The sequence below is a fragment of the Lathamus discolor genome, chromosome 5 (assembly GCF_037157495.1).
Source record: "Lathamus discolor isolate bLatDis1 chromosome 5, bLatDis1.hap1, whole genome shotgun sequence".
Taxonomy (NCBI): domain Eukaryota; kingdom Metazoa; phylum Chordata; class Aves; order Psittaciformes; family Psittacidae; genus Lathamus; species Lathamus discolor.
Genome location: NC_088888.1, coordinates 46,170,632 through 46,195,319, shown reverse-complemented (window position 1 = coordinate 46,195,319; position 24,688 = coordinate 46,170,632). Strand labels below are relative to the sequence as shown.

General features: G+C 38.7%; 1 long non-coding RNA gene across 2 annotated transcripts in view; it reads right to left on the bottom strand.

The window, feature by feature from the left end:
• The window catches only part of LOC136015139 (uncharacterized), a 35,571-nt gene extending 10,886 nt beyond the window's left edge, over positions 1-24,685 (bottom strand). Inside the window, exon 1 of one of the 2 annotated variants that reach the window (XR_010613088.1) lies at positions 24,415-24,685. This is a non-coding gene — a long non-coding RNA (uncharacterized LOC136015139). Of the gene's footprint in view, positions 1-21,408; positions 21,604-24,414 lie in introns of those variants that run through there. The other variant, XR_010613087.1, reaches the window with a different exon arrangement.
• Between the last annotated feature and the right edge of the window lie 3 nt (positions 24,686-24,688).

Below are 24,688 nucleotides of genomic sequence, written 5' to 3'. Positions count from 1 at the left end.
TTCCTCCTGCCCCATTCTCTTCTCCGGTAAGGGGGCTTTATGATTCTCCTAAGCTTTCTGGGGTTTGTTTTCTTTCTGCATAAAGTTTGACTATTTCTATATAAATGTTGATCATAGCCCCCATTTTTATAACTTTTTTTTTTTCTTGTTTATTTTCCTCTTCACTTCCTTCCTCTAGGTGTTTTTTTATCCCTTTTTCTTTGGGTCTTCTTAACCACTTTAGTTTGATGCTCTCTTGTTCTCCTCTTGCTTTGATTAATTTACAACCACCCTTTTTCAATTTTTCTACTGAGCATCTGTCATCTCTATTCTTCCTCCTAAATCTGTCCTTCAAGGTTAGGCAGATAAAATGATGGTCACTATGGCCAGCAAAAGGAGAAATCAGGCATCAAGAATGAAGAAAAAAAGGCTGAATGTCAACAGAGCCTTCAACCATGAGGAAGAACAAGGTAGAGTAAAAACTATAAAGAGGAAGGAAAGGAAGATTTCCACAAAGAACACAGAAAAAGGATGGAAAATAAGAGTACTGGGGGAAAAAATACAGTGCTACAACTTTTATTCCTAAATTCAACATTCCCTCAGTTTTGAAGGACCTGAAGCTGCAAGGAGCAGAGACTTCCATTTGAACTTAAAATCAATCCTCTTAAAAAGAAATACCTTGATTACAATTAACTTTCCAGCATTTAGAAATGAGGCAGGAACATGGCCAACATTCTTCTGGCTAAATACACAGATATAGTGAAACACATTGCAAAAAGATAAAGTATCTGAGCTCACCAAGCTCTTATTTATCTAAGTTTCATTAACCTTAGCAGAAAGCCTGCCAAGGTATTCTGGTATTACTGAAAAGCCAAGCAAGTAACAGTCCTATAACCAGGCAACATTTTCATGGCACAAATCACTGTATTTGTACTGCCTAGTGTCTTCATAGTTTCCTGCTTTTGAGACAGTCAAGAAACACGAGGAATGCAAGCCTGAAATCCTGTCCTCACTGAAGTCAAAGGCACTATATCCATTTAACTTCTTTGGACCTAAGCGCAGCTAGTTTTCAATTAAAAGGGAACTGACTGAATGCTTTCTGTGTGAATGGCTTAAAAAAACCCACCAAAGCAGAAAATGCAGAAAGCTGATGGATACTGCAGGCCTTGGAACAGGCTGCCCAAGGAAGTTGTGAATGCTCCATCCCTGCCAGTGCTCAAGGCCAGGTTGGACAGGGCCCTGGTTTAGTGGGAGGTGTCCCTTCTCATTGCCAGGGGAATGGAGCTAGATGATCTTAAGGTCCTTTCCAACCCTAAGCATTCTACTAGGCCAGGAGCGATAGAGTAACTACAGGTAGAGCAAAATCGTGAAAGGATGAGGACTGAAAGAGTGGAGGAGAAAGCGTTTCCAGTGGGACTGTAAAAGTAACAGATGAGAATCAAAATTGTCAGGGACTACATATGACTTCAGAAGGAGGATACAGGTAATGAGAACTCAGAATCACTGGAGGCAAAGCGAAGGTTACTGCTTCCAAGTCAGCTGAACTTAGAACTGTGGTAGGGAAGAGTGAGGCTCAGAATGTGTCTTTGGAAAGAAAGAGGTATCCTGTGTTTGTGCTTGGGAACTTTGCACAATATTGCTATGGGTTCTTTGTAGCTAGGAAACATATTTTGTTTTCAAGAAGTATGAAACATACGTACTTCTTAAATATTCAGCATTTATAGCACTCATCTTCTGTATTTCAAAGGTGCCACACCTGAAGTCTGTCTGGAGTCTGCCTTCTCCAGGATGAGAAGGCAACACCAGGGGCAGCTATTCTCATGTGAAAAGCTGTATTTCACCTGTTAAAAATCTTGCAGTGCTTCTTCAAGCAGAAATACAAATATTAGACTGCTGCTTCACTAGGCAATAGAAATTTATTATTTTATTCTCTGTAGTGAGAAAGCACTAATAAAGCACTAATTTCATTCCCTGAGAGGTAGTAAGAGGGAGAAGCTGTTACATCACCAAAACCAAATCCTGGTAGCAGAGAACAATATTTGATATTAATTTTCTATTGCCTTGTTAAAATTCGTTTATATTCCCAGTGGGTAGGTCTTCTGCTACTCCTTCTGGGAGCATACTCCATTATTCCTGATGTCTTTGTCCTGATTTTGTCTTTGCTTTACAATAAGGTAATTTTTCTCTCTCCTTAGCATTTACATCCTATAAACATTTACAACTTGTTACATTTCATCTCAGTTACTCTTTCATTAAGTTGCCTATACTTGACTGTTACTTTTTCTGTGCTAGTTCATCATCTTGTTCTCCTCCTCTGGATTTGCTTTAGTTTATCAGCTGCAGACCAGCAACATGCTAAATCAAATGCATACCTAGTATTCAAGCCAGGCTACAAAAGAACTACACACAGAGGACTATTAAAACAGGGCTCAGTGATGCACAGCTTTTGCACATGAAGCCTGAAATTTTGCTACGCTTCATTGAAGCTGTGTTATGTTACATATGCATGCTTAATTTTCTGCTTACTATTACCCCTTAACAATATGGAAGACACTGCTATCAGGCTATTCAGCTGCTTACACTCTTTCTGAGCACTGCTTGAATGCTAGTAATGATGTCGCTGAAAAAAAATAAATCTGAATTGGGCAACTGTGGACTTTAGTAAGAAATTACAATTTTATTTTATTTTTAAGCTGTTGTATTATGAGAAGTCTGAATTTTAGCAAAATATTTACCTTTTTTCAGCTAACAGTTTTATTTAATGAACACAGATTTTTGCTTTGCATAGTTTGAAGAAAGCCCACTCAGATCTTAAGCTACCCTAACAAAAGAAACAGTTTTGCTAATTAGAAAACAATTCTAATGCTCCAATGGACATGGCCAATTCAAAAAGGACTTGAAGTTAAAGATTAAAACCAAATTGTGTATAGGCCTGATAAAGAGTTCATACAAGCACTCTCCTGGGAGATCAGCAGCAGTACATTATTACTTGTAGAAGTTAAAGTTCAGGCACTAAGTACATACATAAGATCTTCAGAAATGCAACTTACCAGGAAAAAACACTTCAGAAATAAATATGTCTAAATGACTTCAAATAGAGCAGCACCCTCCCTTTAGATACACAAGGTAGGATCTGCCTGGAACAATCTGCAGATGGGAAATATCCACTATAGTGTAATGTTAGTATTTCATTAGTATTTGTAAATCATCCCAGGGTAAAAAATTAGAAGGAATATTTTTTCCTTTGCTACCTTTGTGCTGTTCCTCTGCAAAAGAGGGAATGCTTTAGCACCATGGATGATTGCCTTGAGAAGATGTAACAGCGACAAGTGTAAATGCGCCTATACTACTCTTAAATTAGTTTTCTCAACAGCATGAAGAGCAACATAAACTACTCACATCTGCTTGGGACCCATGGTACATATAGTCAGATGGCTAGTTTACATGGAAGTCTAATTCACATTACATTGCATTTCACCACTGCAATTAAAGTTACTGTTGCTCAGGAAGCAATTAGTTGTGATATAGACACTGCAAATACACAGACAGCAAAACACAGTCCTTGATCAGTCAGCCCTTCCCTGATCCTTGGCAAATCTCCTACACCAATTTCCTACCCTGAACACTAGCAGTTGCAGACCAGGAGCAATACTTCCAGCTGTGTATTCTCCTCCTTTCAGATGAAAAGAAAATAAGATCAGCTTGAGACACTACAGATGAGAAACTTACAGCGCGATGTCAGCTAATTCCGTAGTGTTTATAAATAATTTTCAGATAATGGATGCTATGGAATTCAGATTATTATTGGCTCTTTTATCTGGTTTGAATTTGATAAAGCTAACAGTTTCACAAGCCAAGCCATCTTCTCCATGCATTTAGAAACTAGGCTTGTGCATAAACTAGGCTTAAACCAAGTTTGACTCTATTAGTACCAGCAGCCCCACCTGCATTTAAATCAAAACTGCATGGAGTAGTAAGTTTTAATGCCAAAGTAATAAAAACTGTAATGAGATACACACACTTCCCTATCACAACATATACACATTGTGTCCTAGGCATACTTTTACTCTATGTCTAACTTCTTTGGTAGTGACGAAGCACCTTTCAGTCATTACTAGAACCATTAATTTAAGTATCAGCATTGTCTGGATGTACTGTTCTCCTACAGTGCCTAGGATGTCCATGCAGCTATTGATTTAAGAGACAATATCACTTGCTTCCAAGTTTATGAGGCAATAAACAGCTCCGGCATATTGATGAATGTGGAGGTGTTTGCTCAGCACATTTGCAAGGATGTTTATTACCCAAGTGCTGTGCTTTAAAAGCAAATGAAATTGCAACTATTCTCACTTTCTTCTGTTTGGGGGAAGGGAGAAAAATACTGTTGTTTTTAATTTGTTCTTCCACTTTCCCTCCTCCTGTGAGCTCATTAAAATGACTGACACTGCTGTGGATGTTTTCCTCATCTGTGCAGTTGATGACTACAGGTATTTTTTCTTTGGTGGCTTTGCATGAAAATACTTTAGAACAGGGTGCAATTGTCAGAATACCAGAGAGACATGACTAACATTAGTCCTTTGTGTATTATTACACTATTATCCCCTTCCAAAGGATTGAGCTAGCTCATCAGCATAACCACTTAGAGTTACTAACTCTACAATAATATTCATTGCTTTGTCCATGCAATAAAAGAATTAAATACCTTTTCATCTGCAGAATTGGGATCATGTGAATGTCAGGGATTAAAAGATGAGTCTTTGGACTGTACACCTGGCAAAACACTTCTTGGAATCTGAACTCCTTTTAAGTATATGATACTGGGAAGGAAGAGAGGGCAGAGGAAAAATACAAGATTGACTGCAAAGTCGCATGCCAAATGAGTTGTTATGAGGATGCCAAACAGAGAGAGCAACCAGGGAAAAATGTATTAAATTATCAAAACCACAAAACTGATTTATAGCTGCTGTAATTTCTCCTTTGCTTTTTGTTCCTATAAGGAGGATATCAGGGACAACAGTTTCTTACAGGAAAAAAAAGTTTCTAGCAGTTACTAAAACATATACATAAGTATTTTAATTATTTTATTTAAGTAGGTTGGGAATTAAAACAGAAAGACAACTGAATGAAAAGTTGGCATATAAAATCTAAGAAGCAAACAAATATTTTCCAAAATCCTCAAGATGAACTGATCATTGAATCTTCTGGCTTGTATGAAAAGTCTTTAATCTAAGCAGCAGCCTATCTTTTATTTTAAAAGGATGTTTGAAATTCCTAGCAGAGCAGATGATTCCTTTCTTACCCTTATGAGATTAGGGAAAAAATATTAAAGTACTTCATAATGCTCATTAAATTCCTTCATTGTTTGTCTCATTATGTTCTCTTCAAATTTAAGACTCAGATATGCAAACCTGAATTCACTTACATAAACCTTTTCATCTGAGTAGTGCCATTAAAATCAATGGGATACATTCTTAGGACAAGCCAGCATTGGCAATGTTATGCCAGTAGGCTGTAAAAGGTCATTCTTTTCCTTCATGCTTGAAAAATGCCTTCAATTCAGTTGGAGATGTAAAGCTTATAATATTAAGATCTAATTCTTATATTTAAAAATAGAAAAACGTTAATTTATTGTACTTAACTAGCTCTTATTACTTTACACTATTAGAAAAAATATTTTTACCACACCTCTTTTAATCCATGTACTTGGTCTTTCTTTCTAACACTTTCTCCTCCTTTCACTTGTCCTGACTTTTCATTTTGCATTGATTTTTGTCCTTCATTCTCATCTTACAGAGTGAATTTGTTAGGGAGGAGTGAAGGGAGCTTATGGGGTAACAGGTTATGCTGACACCTGTTCAGTCTTTCTGGCCTGTGCTGAGGATGATTCATTGCAAATAGGCAGACTGCAAAGAGAGACATTGCTCTTACTGTCCTCTCCCTTCCTACTGTCCCTGTGAGATGGAGAATAGTAGCATCTATTTCATTTACAACTCAGTTGGCAGGATTTAGTTTACATCATTAGCTTGGTAATGTTAGGTTATCATAGATTACGAATTATGGAAATTAGAAGGAACAAGTCTTCTAGCAGGTTTTGACAACCTCACTGACTGCCGTTTGGGGAGTTTATTAGGGAAGGATAGGCATGGCCATTTAAAGCCACATATTTAGATTCTGCTGCAACATAGCCCAGCTGGCTGCAAAAATGTATTCCAGAAAGTCAAGAAACTGAAATCAAATGTTTTTCCATATTTATAATTTTAAATAACGGATGTGTGGAATTCTGAGATCAGTATTACTTAAAAGAGAGACAAAAAAAAAAAAAACCAACCCCAAAAATCCTGGTGATAATAGATGGAGCCTGTCTTTCAGCCTCAGAACTGAAGTGAAAATAAGTGTCATCATAAAATGGTTTACATTAGGTCTGGTTACCTCAAGTGTGAAACAAAAAAAAAATAGAAAATGTTTACCATGCGGGGATTTTTACATATCCTGTTCTATAACAACTGGACTACTTTTGAGAATAAATATAGAAAAAAGGTTCAGTTGCTCAGTAAACTTTACTACATAATTTGCTCTACTGTTACTAATATTATCTGTATTCCTCTGCAGATGCTCATAGTAGCTTTGACTAAGGTCCACACATGACATATTCTTTGCAGGTCTGGTTATGACAGCAATCTGCTAAAAAAGGAAGTTGGAAAAAATGGTGGCTTAAATGAAAATGAGGCATGTCTTAATTTAAGATACCTAGGGAAGAAAAGTAAATTGCAGTATCTAATAGCACAGGGCCACACTGTTTAATATAGAACTTTCAAACTCAAAATATAAAATAATTCACAATTAAGACAGAAAGAATCAAGCCTCATAGCAAGTACTGCTAATAAAGTATAATGTATATCAAAGACATAGGATTAAATCAGTCTGTTGTGTTTTTTTTTTTGTTTTTTTTTTTTGTTTTTTTTTAAGAGTTGTGTCTTTTATTCCTTGTTTAGGTTGTCATTGTGGAAGAAAATACAGTATAATTTTGGTGTCCTAGCTTTAAGCTTTCATCTTCGTAAGTTTTTCTATGCAGAAAACCTCAAGAGCTTTCTTGCCAAAAGATGTTTCCAAGATGACTACTGCCTCCTATTTTTCCTTCTGGTCACACTATTAGCTTTTTATTTTTTTTCCACCCTCAAAGCAATGGCAGCAAAGTAAAGTTGCCTCTGGGAAGGATAACAGTGGCTTCTGCCACCATGTGCTGGAGAGAATCATCAACAAGGAGCAAATGGGGACAGCGACTAGTCTTTGCTAGGAAGGACTGTTATCCACATCACAGGAGAAAAATGGGTGATGACAATAATTTTGGAAAAAAACATTCTAAGTGTTTAGGCAGGTGTGAAGAAAAAACAAACAAACGAAACACCAAAAAAACCCCAACCCAAACCCAGAGATAGCAATGATTTGAGAGAGGATTCATTTTTTTTTACGGATCTGATGTGCCAGCCTCTGCAGGAGAAAACTTCTGGAGCATATACACCAACAAATAAGACACTTTTCCTTCCATATTTTCTCTGCCAAAGGTTTCAGATATGAACAATACATTGTACTCAGTAAGCTTTAATTGTAGGGAAAATGTGGAAAGCCTCTGTGTGAAGATTATTAGGGGCTCCCCAAAAATCTCACGTTGAATGACTAATTGCTAGCAGCAGACGCATTCCTAATTAACACAAATTATTCAGATACACTCTTTCATTGCCTGAAAATGTGTAAGTAAGCTCTGCCATTTGCATATGCTGCTTGGTACAAGGGACATGTTAGTGCTGGCAGTGAAAGGAAGCCAAGAAACACTTTTGTTAAGATGAGAAAGGAGTGAGTGATGCAATCAGGTCTGTTCCCTGATGCAGTTTTACTGTTTCATTGAAAACACATTCAACCCTGTATCTCCAAACATAGAACAAAGATAGGCAATATTCACACTCACAATTGCCAAGTTTGTCTTTCCAGTGTGTTCTGCACCCCAGAAAGTCTTCTCCTTTCTTCTGTTCCCCATTAAAGCCAAACAAACACCTTGCATCTTTACCTGTAGTTGGAGAACTCACTGTGCACAGCCTAAATGTGAATCAGGCCCCAACATGAAGCTTTTTGCTAGTGAAGGGAACTCCTACTTTTTCCAGCTGTGCCATTTGTATTACTGAGCTTAACCAAGCCTTCCCTTTACCCAGAACTGAGGGTGTTTAGCACATACTTAGCTAGAGCTGCCATGGCCTAGAGATCACAGGCTTACTTGCCAGCAGCCACTGACACTTTCCAGCACAGCAATATTGTATCCAGCTATGATACCAGATATGATTTCCTTTCAAAGCCTTTTTGTTCCTGCAGGGGTCCCATCAAGAAATGCATACACCAAAAATATAAATTCATAGAAAACACTGGCTTCCTACATGGATAAAAGATATGTATTAAAGGGGAAAAATAAAAAGGAATTATATTGGGCCTGCTGCTTCTGTGTGATTTTCATATTTATTAGCATAACCAGATTTATCATTATTCTTATGTATCTTTTGAGAAGCGTGGCTGATAATTATTTAATTTTTTAGTAGTAAAGAAAAGCACATCTCTAAGCACTAGGTGACAAGTGCAAGAGCCTAGCTTTGATACAGTACTTCAAAACCATACCATCTGTGCAAGGACACTCTGGATAAGCTGATGTGCATGAAAAGTATATATACACTGGAGTATATTGGAGGCCCTGGATGCTGGATTTATTCACTCCCTTCTCCACACAAAGACCACCACCAAACACCTCATGAAAGCAGCTGCACTTTTGATGTGTTCTTAATGCCATTTGTTATTTCCTGGGGAAACCTGAACTGTGGCTCACCCTCCAGAAAAAGCAGACATAGACCTATAAAAACTATCTTGCTATAAAGGACTCTATAAAACAGTATGTTTTAATTGCTTCCTGGTTTCATCAAACTGTTTTATACTCAAAGTTAACATTAGGTTGATACTTAACTTCTTTGGGCTTTTTATTATTTTAAAACATAAATTATCAGAAGCTATTTACTTTAGCACTTGCTTTCATGAATGAAGGTAGCATTTGTGACTGATTAAACATTTAAAGAAGCAGTTCAACCCACCCCAGTTTTTAATTAGTTGCACAAATTATTACCAAGCACCCTAAATTTAATGTAATCTCTTTTACAATAACAAAATAAATACTGAGCAGGTAGTAGCACATTTCTATGGATTGACTGAATATCCTGTGGGTAGGTTACCATTATGCTTATTGGGGATACAGGAAGATGGGAATGAAGGAACTGCTCACCAGGATGCACTCAGCTGATCGCTTGGGTTCTGAAACAGGGAGGTCGACAATTCGGGAAATGAGGATGTTTGGCTTTGGAATAGTTTAGGAAGCAGAAATACCATCAGCTGAGCAATGACTGCCTTTCTTGGGAAAAAAAAAAAAAGGTATGAAAGAGTCTCTGTTGCATCATACATGTCTAACAAAGTTTTGATGCTCATCCAGATAAGTGAGAGAATAACCTCTCATCTTCTTACAGATACTGATCTGTAATATGGCTACAAATAAGTATTTAAAAGGTTTGTTAACTTGAGACTCTTCCGAAATCTGTGTCACAAAAAATTGGTATCATTCTGGAAAGATATACAGTCACTTCTGTAGTGAAGCTCTGCCACTGTTTATCTCTCAAATAAAATAACAATTCATGAGGTTAAAAAAATCAACCAAGTGAATTTTTACTTTATAAATTCTTACAATAATCAGATGTAAACTGATGATGTGCAAGAGAAATGAAGGCACACATGCTGCTTACAGTACAATCTACAGACGTTAATAGCCTGCTCCCAGCTATCACATGGTAAAAACCCCTATGGCTGGTCTGCAAGCACAAGACGGCCAGTGAGTAGTTTAAATACATCTAGATTTTTGAAAAAGCTATTCTACATTCTTCCCTGTGAAAGATGGCAACAAAGAAAAGCAGCATCCTACTTAAAGGTTAAGTCAGCATCCAATGGAAAACAAATATGAGTCCCTACAATCTGAAGATTTAGCCCTTTACCTGGAGCAGTCAGAACTTTCTAAGCCACAGCAGAGGCAACACTGAATTTCTGCATCAGTAATGATCTTTTCCTATAACAAGCACTGTTCCAAAGCCATCCATTCTAGGGAAGCTGACAGATGAAGCCTGATAGATCTAGCCGTGGCAATTCAGGATGTTATTTCCAGTGTTTGTCCGGATTCACCTCTTTGTTAGGGACTACTGCAGAATATATGGTGTGCTTGTGCTTCAGCCCATCTCAGCACTGTTACTGGTAGTTTGTGCTACAGTGGCAAGCTGCGAATTGAGCGGGCTGAGATGGAGGCACACATGCTATTCTGCTGCCCCTGCAATAGTGGCTACAGCCTCTGGCACAGGAGTAGGCCAGTTATACTCTCCTTGGCTAGATCTGCCTGAACTTGCCTGTTGAATTCACTAGGGCACACTAAAATTCAGATGCTTAGCTGCAACCCCTACAGATAAGAGCTTTTGGCTGCCAAGTATTATGCAGGATCCCTGATGGGCTCGGCAGCCTACATCAAACCCCGCGAGGTTGTAGTTACCATCATGCTGCAATCTTGTACCTGAACTGCAGGCTACAACTGCACCTCAAGAGGAGCAGCGCTGAGAGAACATAACAGAAATCTGTCTAGCATGCAATGCTCTTAACAGCAGATGCCTAGAGCACAATACGAGAACACAGGTGCTTTTAAAGCCAGAGGTAGCATCACAAACTCCTCTTGAAGGAATCTAGCCAATTGCTTTTGGAACTCATCTAAACTTCTGACTTCCAGATGAGGAACAGATCCAAATGAAAGCTTTTTTAAAAAGTATCTCTTCTTGTTACTTTCATCCAGCCATTTGCTAGTTCTAGTAGCAGCATTTCTTGGACTTGAAAAAGCAACAATTCCTTGTCCGCTTCCCTGTGTCTCTCAAGTTTGCAGATTTGGATTGTCACCATATCCATTGCTTCCAAGACAGAACCATCCCAGTGCAGCTATTTCACACCTGGAAGTCATTCCCTAACTTTGCTCACTCTTACCATTTTCCTCCATATATCCTACACTGCTACTCAGGTAAGGGTAGCACGCTGGCACCTTTGTATCTCAGGAATCAGTGGCCCTTGACATTGGCACACAGACATGAGGAATAGCCTTAATCATGGTTAACTGCACAGCACTGGGGATGACCACCAGCCTAGCAGCTCCATAGGATAATGTGCACATCCATCTGTGATCTGCACCTCCACACTCCCCACTCACTTGCAATCATATATCCAAAAATGTGGGTTTGTGAATGATTTTCTGCTCTGCCTCTTGGGCCTCTTACCTTTTGTAAAGGGATAAAGGATCCTTGCAGAGATGGAGACTCTCAGTAAGTAACACTGCTTGAGTTAAAGTATAAATTTGTGCTGATATCAGATTCATTTATATTTAGGAAAACTCTTAAGATATAACTACAAGTACTTATTCTGCTCTCCCACTGCTTGACCCATTCAGCTAAATTCACTAAATTAATAAGATTATTTCTACCCAACTGAAATATCAAACAGCAAAGAAAACAAAAGCAAAGCAAATAGCAAGCAAAGAAAAAAATAAAAAGATCCAGAGTCATTAAGTTGGGTTCCAAGGAACTACGAGACTGCATTACAGATTATTGAAGAAACAGTAATAATTTTGGGCAAGTCTTTTAGTGAAGTAGGGATTCTGTTTTCACATTCTTTCAACAACTGCAAGATGAAAAAGTTGACTTTTTAAAAGAAAGCTGATTACCTGATGTCACAAGACACAGCTTGGGGAAAAAACGTTATTGTAAAACCACCACGATTCCATCCAAGGTCCAAGTCATGCAGGATTTTATTTGACTTAGCACTTCCAGTTTGTGCAGTGAACACTGTAAGATTCATCTACTTACAGTAAATTACAGTTGTTCAGTGTCATATATTAGTTCAGGTAACAGGTACTCTGGGTTTTATATTCATGTTCCATATATTTCTTCTTTTTTATCTCCCTTTCCAAACAAGGAGAAAAGACTTTCTGAGACTGGCAACACATATTCCAGGAATGACCTTCATGTTCGCAGCTTCAAGAGGCAAACTGTAACTGTGGGGAATTTGTGTCTAGTGAATCTCTTTTTAGAAAAAGAAAGGGGAATCTGTACAAACTGTGAATGGATTGCTGGCAAAAAAAATGCAGAAACTCCCGAACAATCTCATTACTGAGCATAAAAAACAACCGACCAACCATCACAGAGGAAAGACACTATAAGGAAATTTTAGCCCTCAAAGAAGTTTAGCTTAATTAGTTAATACAGTCAAGCCAAATATTTCTACAAAGTATTATTTTAACAGTGTCCATAGTAATTCTTGATCATAAATTAGCCATGTCTTATTACTGATCTAGTGAGGATTACTTAGCTATCACAGGTCGAATCAAGCCCTCACCACTTTTGTAACATTACTAAATTAATAGAGATGCAGAAACTAGAAGGCAGGGCATGGTTGGTCATGAATATTCAAAATGAGTCACATCTTTTCTGTATTAGATATTTGCTTTGAAATAAGAACTGATCATTACCCACAAATCTGTATAGGTCTCTCCCCCATTGTGTCAGAAACTGGAAAAAGCAGTGAATCTGCACTCTGTATAACTTATGTATGGAAAAGAAATCAGGTTTCCTTAATTTTCCCCCTTCTACTGCCCCAATGCTGTGGAGAAATATGAAGTAGGCAGTATCAACCTCCATCTTTCGACAAACTTCCTCAAACACACAAAAATGATTCTTACAAATTTATATCTAACGATACAATAGATGATATTAACCATGTTACCAGATTGTCTTAGTGGCTTTAAATATATTTTCTATTCTTGTCCCCAGAAAGCATATTTTTTTCATTGGAATTGAGGGCAAACACCTAATGGATAAAATATTTCAGAGTTTGTTAATTACAAAAGGAGAAAGGTAATTAATAAGTCTTGGGATCAGTTTATAGTCAGTCTTTCTCAATTAAACTTGTAATCTATAGTTTTCCTGAAGGAGATATGGAAACGTCTCAGATCTCAGTGGACTAAATTCTTTATGCAAAAAAGCTCCATAAAATGATTCTAGGGAGCAAAGCATGGGCTCTGCTTAAACTAATCTGGAAAATAGTAATGTTCCGATTTTGCACTCTGCAGTAGAATAACGTCCTTGCAGACTACATACATAGGGCAGCACTGTTTCCTACAGCAGCTTCTGCTAGTGGTGAACTAGACTTGAAGTGGGAGAGCAAAGTGAATGTATTTTGACCTGTGTCCATCTTTACCTCTTGATTTCCATGCTAGCAGGCACTTGCCTCTACATGTAGTTAGCTTCTTGGGCTGCTGACAGCCTGTTCTGGATGAATTTACTATTTAAATATTGCCATCAGGTCTAAGAGTAAGAACACCTTTTTATTGTAGGAAAAGCAACTCTATACTGAATGAAAGCATAAAGTAACAAGTGATAGACTATGGGCCATACTATTCCATGTAGGCACAGTTAAACCCTTTACACCTTTCGTAAATATGGAGGAGATGTCTCATTCTCTCTCACCTGTGAGGTCTGTCCATCTAGCAGAATCACAGCTACACTCAGGAACATTTTCTAGAAATCCTGTTTACCCAGAACCATATCTGATTATTTTGCTCATGGACGGAACTGCTTTTCAATGCCTTACAGATTAAGCTACATTTGTGTTACTCCTCTTAGATCAGCATCCTAAAGCACTAACTTGTCTTCCTGCTCCGCAGGTGTTACACTGTCCCTCAGATTATATAGGATGTATTTAATAATTGTGGTTATTAAAATATACATATTTGTATATACAGTATGATCAAAGGCAACTATAGATAGAGTCGGTGTTGAGGTACTATGCTATACAACATTTTGATGTAAATATGCCTTGATTTGCTTTCAGAAAGTTTTACGGTAACTTCTTTTTGGATACCATTGCATTATCATTAGGCCAAACTCCAATTAAGTGTTCAAAGGACACAACCAATTCTGTTGGCAGAAAACTCTTGTGCTTATGAGATGCAGCTAGAAGGAGAACCTATAGCAGGAAAAAGCATGGGAATGTCTATATGGAAATTAGCTATTATGCTGTCACACTTATGCTCCCAGGTTACCTGTAAAATCCCTAAACCCTGGTTGGCATCTGTGTAGGTAATATGTCTGTGTATAAGCAGTACAATGGGAAGTTTATCCCAGAGTGGTTCTTTAACAGCATCTTCATCGTCAATCCCCCCATAACCTCTTCCTCCCTTAGCAACAATCCTTTGCTTTTGCCTCTGCTTTTAGGTGTCTTAATTGAAAGTTCAGATTATCCAAGGATATGGACTACTTGAAGGTAGTTTTTTTCAAGGAACAGATTTTTTAAAATGCCACTGTCATGGTTTAAACCAATCCACACAGGTTGTCCACTCAACCCCCCCTGACCCTCCCCACTCCCGGAGGGATGGGGAGGAGAATCAGGAGAATGCAACTCCCACGGGTTGAGATAAGAACAGCCCAGTAACTAAGGTATAACACAAATCACTGCTGCTACCACCAGTGATAATATTGATAAGAGAAAATAACAAGAGAATACGATACCACCGCCGAACGAGTTCGACCCCCCCGAAGAGAGAGAGTGCCCTTCTGGGTAACTCCCAGTTCCCTCCCTGGGCATGACGTGCTGTGGTATGGAATACCTCTTTGGCTAGCTTGGGTCAGGTGTCCTGTCTCTGCTTCCTCCCGGCCTCCCCTCATCCCCAGCAGAGCATGAGACTCATGGAGTCCTTGGCCAGAATAAACATTACTTAACAACAATTAAAACCAATCGGTGTTATCAGCTCTCTGCCCAGGCTGGAAGTCAAAACACAGAGCTTGCACCAGTTACTAAGAAGGAGCAAAACGGCTCCTGGTAAACCCAGGACAGCCACTCATCAGAAGCACAGTATGTGGAAGAAAATACGGATAATTCACTCAATCCCTGTAGCAGTATGCTTTAAGCCTAGGAATCCACTATTCAGCTCTCTTGATCAGGTTGTCATTTCAGATACTGCTGGGCAGCTACCTGAATCTCTCTGTATGTTTACGTGGCCTATCCCCACATCCTGACAGGTTCACACCTGTAAATCTGATTAGCAGACAATGTTTGACTTGATTAGTCAAGTGCAAAGCTCCGTGCAGTCAGATATTTTAAATTCAAGATTTCCTGGAGCTCTGTTAATAGATTTGAGACCTGAGGAGTGTGCAAATGAAGCATTAGGAGCCACACATTCTTACAGACAGTATTTCATTTCTTCACGCTCAGGTGGTACTGAATCAGGAACTGTTGCTAAACGACTTAGGACAGATGGTGGTTATCATCAGAGCTTTTTCTGGAGCTGCATCAAATGAAAAATAGTAAGTTTGTGTAATACTAACCAGCAAATTCCAGTTTCCTATTGACTACTGTCTGTGCATTTGTGATCTCTAAATGTATAAAGGCTGTTTTCACATTAGTCCTTCAAATTAGAAAGGAATATATTCTCCCCTCAGCCTTTCATAAGGCTGATCTATTTGCAGCCTCTAAGATCATCCTCTTGTTTTCTTACTGCTCATCCATTCCCGTGACTGCCCATTTCTCCTCAAATTAATGCCAATGAAAAATCTTCTTTCTCTTCTAACACTCTGTCTCAGCAGAGCATTTGTGATACCACACTTTACAAATGCCCTGTGAAATCATTTTGGGAGTAATGATACGCTATGTATGCTTAGAAATGCACTTATGTTTCCAAATGTCTCCTTGAGTATTATGAAGGTTAGTGAATCAAAATGATGAGTAGTTCTGTCACCGTACAGAGACCAAAAAAGACACACTTGCCTACAGATACAGACCAATCCTAGTTAGTGCGGGAAAAAGTCAGGGAAGGGTTGTCATCTATTATTTACACCTAACGGATGTGCGCATGGTATTCTACTATCCAGTAACAAGACATGGGTCCTTGCCCCTTGATCCTGTAGGATCTGGAATATGAGAGAAATTCACACTGCAGTGAAGTAATTGCAGTATTGCAAACCCTTAATACTGACACAGTTTGCAAGAAGCAAAGCAAGATTTTCATGCAGTGCACCCTAACACATTGCAATAAGTACCCTTGAGTAAGCTCTACTCTCTGGTACCACACCTGAACATCTGTATTGAGACTCTCAGACTATTGTCCTAAATTAGGTCAAAACACAGTACAAGAATATCAGAACATTATCACAGGGAAAAGTAACAATGGAACGAAAGAAAAACCACCAAAAGCCAATAAATACAAAGAAAGGCTGAAAATAGCTCTGAGGTGAGGAGAGTTATTCCCACAGAAAGACTATTTGAATTGATTTAATTTCTGACATGCTTTGTTTTCAAGACTTGTAATGAACAGTACTATTAGTGTTTGTTCTGAAGCACTGTCAGAAGGCCTGAGCAAAGTCATGAATAAGTAAGAAAGGGAAAGACAAAATTTACTGTCTCCATGCTATCAGCGAAGGGCAAGAATCACCTACAGGCATTAAAACATGAGCTGGATAAACAGGGTAGGCAGGAAGCCAGAGTAGAAGTTCAGAGAGGAGAAACTGAGGTGAGAAGGGGAGACTTAGAAGGACAATCACAGATTCAGTTTTTTAACAATCATTGACCTTGCACTAAACAGCACAGGAAAAAGCCAGCACTCCACATGAAAGAAACAGTGTTACTTTCGCATATTAGGGATGGGGCTTTGCAATATTGGGGCTGGGTCTAAGACACTAAGGGAACAAAACAAAGGGTTTGAAACGCCATGACTTAGACACACTCTGTAGTTAAAGACAATGTCATCTTTGGGCGACAGACAAACTCTGTGGTTAAAAAGAATGCTATCTTTGGAAAACCTATGAAACTAAGTTGATGCAAACTGGTTCTGTAGTTAAACAGTAAGTTGGGGTACCACATGTATCCCAGAGAGTTACAAAATCAAACTATAAAAGGTGGTAAGTCAGAGGAAGGGGCATATAAAATAGAGTAAGGGGAGATACAAACAGAGGCAGAATAGTTAGCATGTAGATTATATGCATCGGATAGGCTGTAAACCTTGGAGTACCCAAGCAATGGGGAAACAAGGGAGGGAACTTGTGTGTGGGATAGGAAATATAAATCAAAATTCTGCTTTTGCTGTGTGTGCCTACTTGCTAGGACACTTGGTTTTTGCAAAAATGTTAATAAATAGCTGCTTCACTGTTGTGTCTACCCTGAGCTTCTACAAGAAAAGCTTTCATCCAGAGACAATTTCTCACACTCAAGAGATTTAACACATGGCAAAAACAACAGGACCAATATTAACCAGATTTCTTTCTCATGCACATATTTTTCTGCCCATTTCTCCCCAGCCATAATAGCTGTGTCCCTTCTCCAGTATCATGTCTACTCTCCCCTTCCCCGAAGACAGTTCTCTCTTGCACCACTGACCCCAAAGCTCAGAGGCCTCTTTGAAATCTGTACTTATATCCAAACCAACATTTTCTTCAATATGAGAACCACTTACTAATGAAAGCTAACAATTTTTGAGAAGATTAAAAAAAAATAAATATATAGAAACCTTAAAACTACAACACTGTATTTGAACTGAGAAAACTCATGGAATATCTGGCTTTCATTTGGTGCTTATGTGAACGCACAAATGAATATCAAAAGATTTTTCCCTGCACCATTAGCTTTGCCGCAAAGCAGCCATTGGGAAACTTAGCAGACACTTCAGTGAACTTGCATTAAGACCAATGTTACTTACACTATCATTCTGCATAGCACAAAATTATTTCAGAGTTTGCTTATTGTCAGAGCAAAGTACTCCCTGCATAACTCCTTCAAAATGAAGCCTGTATTTTTACAAAAAGGGAATCTCAGGGACTGACCTCCCTCTGTCACCCACTTCCACATGTTCTGCCTCCTTTTTCACACCTTTCAAGACATGTGTGAAGGCACTGTGGTGTGTAAGGGTGATACATTGGTGTCCAGTCACAAGACCAGGAAGGGAAGTGGTGTACTGCTGCTGGAAAGCACAAGCTCACATAATACCAAAATCTCTCGCTTCTGCTTGGCGATCGAAGGACTGATATTCAGAGAAAGCGTGAGCAGTGTGCAGTGTTCCATAAATGCATGTGATGTGGTAGTGTACTGAAGATGTTCCAAGTCCCAAAATCTCTCGCTTCTGCTTGGCGATCGAAGGACTGATATTCAGAGAAAGCATGAGCAGTGTGCAGTGTTCCATAAATGCATGTGATGTGGTAGTGTACTGAAGATGTTCCAAGTCCGAAAACGCACATCTGCTCTTCTCAGATCAAAATACAGGTCACACTCACTGCTGCTTACACTACCCACTTCAGCTGACTCAGTGCCCCTTTCATGATTCATCTTTCTCCTCCCACAGGTGATCGGGACACTTCTCTCACCAAGGCCTCCTTCACCTCCAAGTTACCTGGACACCTGTGTCTCCTTCAGAAAAACCCTGCCTACCCTTCTGATGAAATATGGCTGCAGGTTATGCAGTATATGAACACACACAGTCTGTGGGAAGGCATGATGTAACCTAATGTTACACTGCACTCTCAGGAGATGTAACTTTGGCAACCACTAGTAAATGCTTAAAAGAATCACTGAGACAGTATTTAACATTGTGTCACCTTCACATTGAGTGCATTCACTGGAAATACAGAGAGGAGTGGGCAAAACCATTACTGCTTTGCAAAAGGAGTGCATGGCCTCCAGTTCTGAGGATTTCTAGCCCAGGGAAGCAGGCAGTGTGAACAGTATTTAAATGATAGCAGGGAAGGGAGGAGAAGGTTAGAACAAATAGGTGGGAGTGAATTTCTCTCTTATGATGCACCACAGTCACCAGGGCTGGCAATGTATGTCAACTGCCTCATCTGGAAGGATCACTGCCATTCTGCTGCTCCTGCAGCAGTTTGTATGACAGCTTGGGTCACCAATTCACTTCAGACAGAATCAGCCAAGCTAGTGTAACCTGTTGAAACATGCAGCACGAGTTTTCCTGGCTCATTTTATTGTGCGAGGCAGAGCTCACACAAACAGCTCCCCAGCAGAGTCATAGGAAAGGGGCAGCAACAGCCAATTTCTCTGTAGTGATGGCTTAAATCAGAGCTGTATGCAACATTGGTCAGTACAGTCAGTGTTTGTCAAGGTGGTCAATGAGGTCATTCGTCAAAGCAAAACTCTGCTGAGTTCCCAGATGCCTTGCTCTTTCATGTGAGCTTCCCTAACCTAATACTGTTCTTGCCATTGCAAGAATAAATTCATTAAAGGTTAGAGCAAAATCCAAAACGATTACAAGGAAACATTTACCTCACTACGGACAGCATCTCTGTTATTTTTGCCAGCAATTTAGAAAACTAATTAAAATAATGGATTATTCTACTCAATGTTTTAAACTAATCAGTAAAGCTAACATGCTATGCATTTGCGCTTTCCTATAAATACTATCCTTAAAAGCCTTCCTAAATTGACACTTTTAAACAAACAAAAAAAAAATCTTGCTCTTTTTAATTATTTCTAATCCAATAAATAATAAAGCTCAGCTTGCTGGTATTTGCATGAGTGCCAGAAAGCACAGGTCATTGGGCCTGGGTAGATAAGGTTTAATAGCCTAGAGTATCTTTTTCCCCTAGTTTGATCACATTAGGCTTAGAAAGCAGTGACTAGAAACCATTGGCATTACAGAGCAACTCAACTATTTTCTCCAGGAGAAATTTCAGGCTCTGATTCTGTGATATTGATGTATGAAGGCAGGTTCATCGACCAGTACAGAATCCCATTAACTTAAATGGGGCTTTGCGCAGGCATCTGCCCTACTCCCAAGAATCAAGAACTTTATGATTGGAACCTAGTTCCTGAACAACAGGAGCTCGCATCTCATAACCTCCCTCCTCCTCTGTGCCCCAGTCCCATTTTGTCAGGCTGCCAATGGTTTCAGAAAACTCAGGAAAAACAGAGACACATGAATTCATTTGTAATTCACAGAATGACCCTTCACTATTGTGACCAAAGTATGCTTACTGGTAAACACAAACTTCTATGATAAGACTCTGCTCTGTGGATAAATACATCCCCAGGAAATGAGGATTTTCATAAAGCTTCCTAGATGCAACACATGTAATGTTTCAGAGTGGTTGACCTTCCAAACGTGTCAAGTACCTTTCAGATGTTCCCAGGTGAGCTTCCAGAGCACAAGCCCCCTAACATTGAGAGTCAGGACTGAATACCTTGCCTCAGCATGTTTTTCATAAACAATACATACATGTACACTGTGCTCATAACATCTGCCTTTTCCACTTGCCTGAAAACTAAAACGCAAATAAGGGAAAGAGATCCTCAGTTGAGCTATAAATTATGAATAGTTCTTCAGTGAACTGAACTTCGAAGCTTAAGTAACAGAGCAGTGAAAGCCCAGGAAACTGAAAGATGCACAGTTTTAACTTAATGCTACCCCAAAAACTCCGTTAAAACATTTAAACACCTTTCCTTAACTAGAATCTTCAATGGACCAAAAGGTACCTCTGGGGACCCAGCAAAGCATTCTGCAAGATCTGAAGATTGAGGTGAGGATGCCATGAGGGGGAACTAGCCACACTTCAAAGGCTTTCCTTCAATATCACTGTTTCAGGTCAAGATTTACAAATGTTTATTATTTGTACAATTATTTAAACAAATGTAATGCATTACTCAGATGAGAACAAAAAGACTCTGAAAACTTAATTTTTACGCTGTTGAAAAAATATAAAGCTTGTTGGACTGAAAAGTCTTCCTTTGACATTCCCTTCTCTTTTTAAAGAGATTTTTTTTTTTTTTTCTTTTTAAACCAAAGACAAAAATAATGTCAAGATCTCACCTCTCTGCTGTGGTTCAAAGGACTTTCCCTCTTTCATTTTAGTATTATTTTGTATGGTAAGTATCTTATCAAATGAAGGCTGTGTTTGTTTGAACGTCAATGAAAAATAAGAAGAAACTAGAAGCATGCAATCCACACTGAGAGTGCTACTTTCTACACTTTTAACATAGCTACTCTAAAAAGTCTGCAAAGGTCCCAGAAACAGTGATTGAACTACACCCCCCCCCAAAAAAAAAAAAAAAAAAAACCAAAACCCTTACCAGCATAACTTTGCTGTTTCATTATGTCATATCATTTAAAACTACAAATACCTTCGAAAGCCAGTGTCTCCTGGCCACAGACATTACCTGTAGGCAGAAGGATGGTACAAAAATGCTATGAATTTTTTTTCTGCTCAAGTTTCCATGTAACACAAATATCCAGGAAGTCTTTTAAAGTTCATCATATGCTTAAAGATATGCCTGAATTCTACTTACAGTTATATGACTTCATTATATGCTTCATGCTGTCCTCAGGTGCCTTTTAAGTCTGCAACAACCTATCAAAATATTACTTTGTTCTTCACCATTTACCAGGCCCCATTCTGTATCTCCAAATCATTTGTTTCTTTAGCAGCACAAACTGACTATGGGAGAAATTTCATTCAAATTAAACAGACTAACCTTTCAAAAAACCTGCAACGAACTTAAAGAAAAAAAAAAAAGACTCTCTGTTTCACCCTCTACAACTTTGTAGGACAGGTCCTTTCAGGAGCAGTGCAGGAAAAGCTTGTATATATTTTGCTCTCAATCCACTAGTTTTCCACAATCTCCTGTGCAGCCACAGATTCTACCCAGTAGCTCCAAGTCCTCTGGGATAATTTCTTTCTGTTAATGGAACAGCTGACACTGATTGAGACTGTGCTGGCTCACCACAATGCGATTCACCTGCTGCAGGTGCCTAGGCTCTGGGTAGCAGCCAGGCACCTTTCCCCTGTGTTACAGCCTCAGAGCAAAACAGTAGGGAGCTGCCTTGCAGCAGCTTCCAGGACAGTGTAGGAGATAGATGTACACAAGATTCTATGCAACCTTTGACTGTGAAGGTGAGTTCCTGCAGCCTACCTAAAAGGCAGTGGCAGATCAGAAGCTTTATAATAGCATGTTGTATGTTTTAGCACAGCTTTAGTAGAAATCAGAGGCTATGGACTGATTTTACGGCTATACGAATGTTGTCAGCTAGACTAAAATATACGGCAGGCCAAAACTGAGTTAATGTGCCAATAAAACAAAGAGCCTTTGCCAGCAGGGAACTGTAAAGCTCTGAATTCTCTAAGGCTGCAAGAAGGTGAAGCAAAGGTATGGCTGGTTACCTGCTGCTATGCTAACATGGCTTGTACAATTCATACAGCTGACGAGAAACCTGTAGAAAAATGGAGATGCCTTGGCAATAATGTGCTTAGCTCTATTGAGAGCACTGTAATGTTCATTTGCCTTTCCTTTGCTTGAAGTAACATTTATCATTGTTTAGGGAGCACCAATAGCAGGGTTTTTAGTAAGCTTCTCCAGCATGCTGTCCTTTATCTCTTTCTTTTATTCCCATCCCTGCTGAGAGCTAGCCAACACGCTTTTTTTCTGCATGAAAATTTGTGTTTTCTCAATTGGGGACTGAACTTTCACTGCACTTAAGTTTTGCAAAAAATTACTGCTTTCAAATATTTTTTTTTATTAGGGAAAACATTCTGAACAAATGAGCTGAATTTCTTGTTTTGTTTTGATCATGTTTAATACCTTTGAAATCTTTTGTTTTGACAAAATGATGTAAACTATTATTTTGATTAATTTCACATCTGCTTTATAGTAAATATCAGTATTCTGTTATAAAGAAGTTACCTATTATTATTCAGCCCTGAAGCCATGTACTCTTACTTATCAGTGTTTCAAAATTACAAATGCCCTCGTCACCTGTGTCTTAACAAAACAACTTCCTACATTTATACAAGGCTTGCTTCAAAAACTGAAAATACTCTATGAAATATGGGAAATGTGGGAAACTTAGAGTCATAGAACTCCCACTTCAAATTGTAACATTCTCAGTTATTGAAATTTCTGTACTGAGAACTCAATGTACTTATTTTTGCTTACTGTTGCTCTGCGTAAGTTTGATTCAGCCTTCTTTTACTTCATGATGAATTGATGAAATAAGGAAGTTCTCTTAATGTGAAGGATGTATTATCCAATTTGAAGTCCAAAGAACCCACAGCTTCAGTGGTGATGCCACTTGCAAGGATGGTTTAACACATTTAACAACTCAAGTAGCTTTGTAAGAGTTACTAGTAGCTGCCAAGCCACACACCAACCATGTGCCCTGTAGTCCTTTAAACTCTTGCCAACTCTTCTTCAGGTTAGAGAAAGGAAGAGTTAGGGAAACGCTCAGAGTGCTCCAAACCTTTTAATGCATGGCAAAGAACATTATGAGGCAGGCCAGTCACTAGAGCCTCGTGGCTGGAATAAAACATCTAAGCAGAACTTTAGTGTGAGATGTGAAGACAGATCCATGACAGTTTGTGATCTCTCAAATTAAGCTGTTGAAGTTCACATAGAAGTCAGCCAGTCTACTTTTTCATCTAGTTATATCAAAAAACACTGCAACAATTTGTTACTATGAAGGTAAAGGCGGAGTGGGTCTTATTGCAACTGAAACTGCAAAAAAAGATTGTTCAAAAACTGTAAAGATACAGTACTATATCATGCATTTTTAAATTTGACTTCTCTACAGTGGATAATGTTGATACTAACACTAGTAAACACCACTGCCTGCAAACTAATGAGAAAACAAAAATGTATGCTCAGGTGATTGTTCTGCTTGCATTCTTCGTAATTCACTATAGCAAAATCGTTGTTTGATCTTGAGTGTCACATAATAATGTTATCAGTTACTTTATCAGGCAAAGGTTTTTGGAGCAGAAAATACTTTTTTCAGCTTCATATTCCATTACCATGAAGGGGTGTATCTATAATATATCATAACACCACTAAAGGGTCTTAAAAATTACATACTACCAGATACTTACAAACATGAGGTGAAGATTGCCATTTTTAATAGTTTAAGGATGATGAGGTGATTCTTTTAGCGAATGACTACTATTCATATTTCTTTCAATATGACCTATTTTTTTTTTCAATTAAGACAGCTTATCTTGTACATGCATAAATTCGATATAGTACATTAATTGCTGGGTTACCAAAGACTGATGGCAACAGCTTTGGCCATAAATAGAGCACTCACATAAACACATGCTAGGGGAGGAGAGAAAAATTATTCAAATATATACATAGGCTTTTAAAGCCACCTCCCCGTTTTGACTGCACCAAACATTATCACCTTAACTTCATTCTGTTCTCAGCAGGGGGAAAGATAAAAGTAAGACTGACCTTTCAGGAAATCACCAACAGTATTCAACTTCTGTCATCTGATTAAAAAGGCAGATAAGGGTCGCATGGTACCTGTGGGTTAGGAAGTTCAGTGGCGCACCCATGGGAGCTCCTCAGCAGCATGTTGCCCACCTCAGTGGCTGCCCCTGGTTCACCTGCAGCAGCACACCCGCTGCTTTCCCTGTGTAAATAGGCTTGGGCAGATTGCAGAATCCTGCTAAATATTGATTCTGGTAAGGCTTTGGATTAAAATTAATTTAAATAGCACGTGTAAGGAGTTTTATGAATTGATTTCAAATTACAAGTACTGAAAAAGGATTAAAGCTAACTACTAGTTCAAACAATA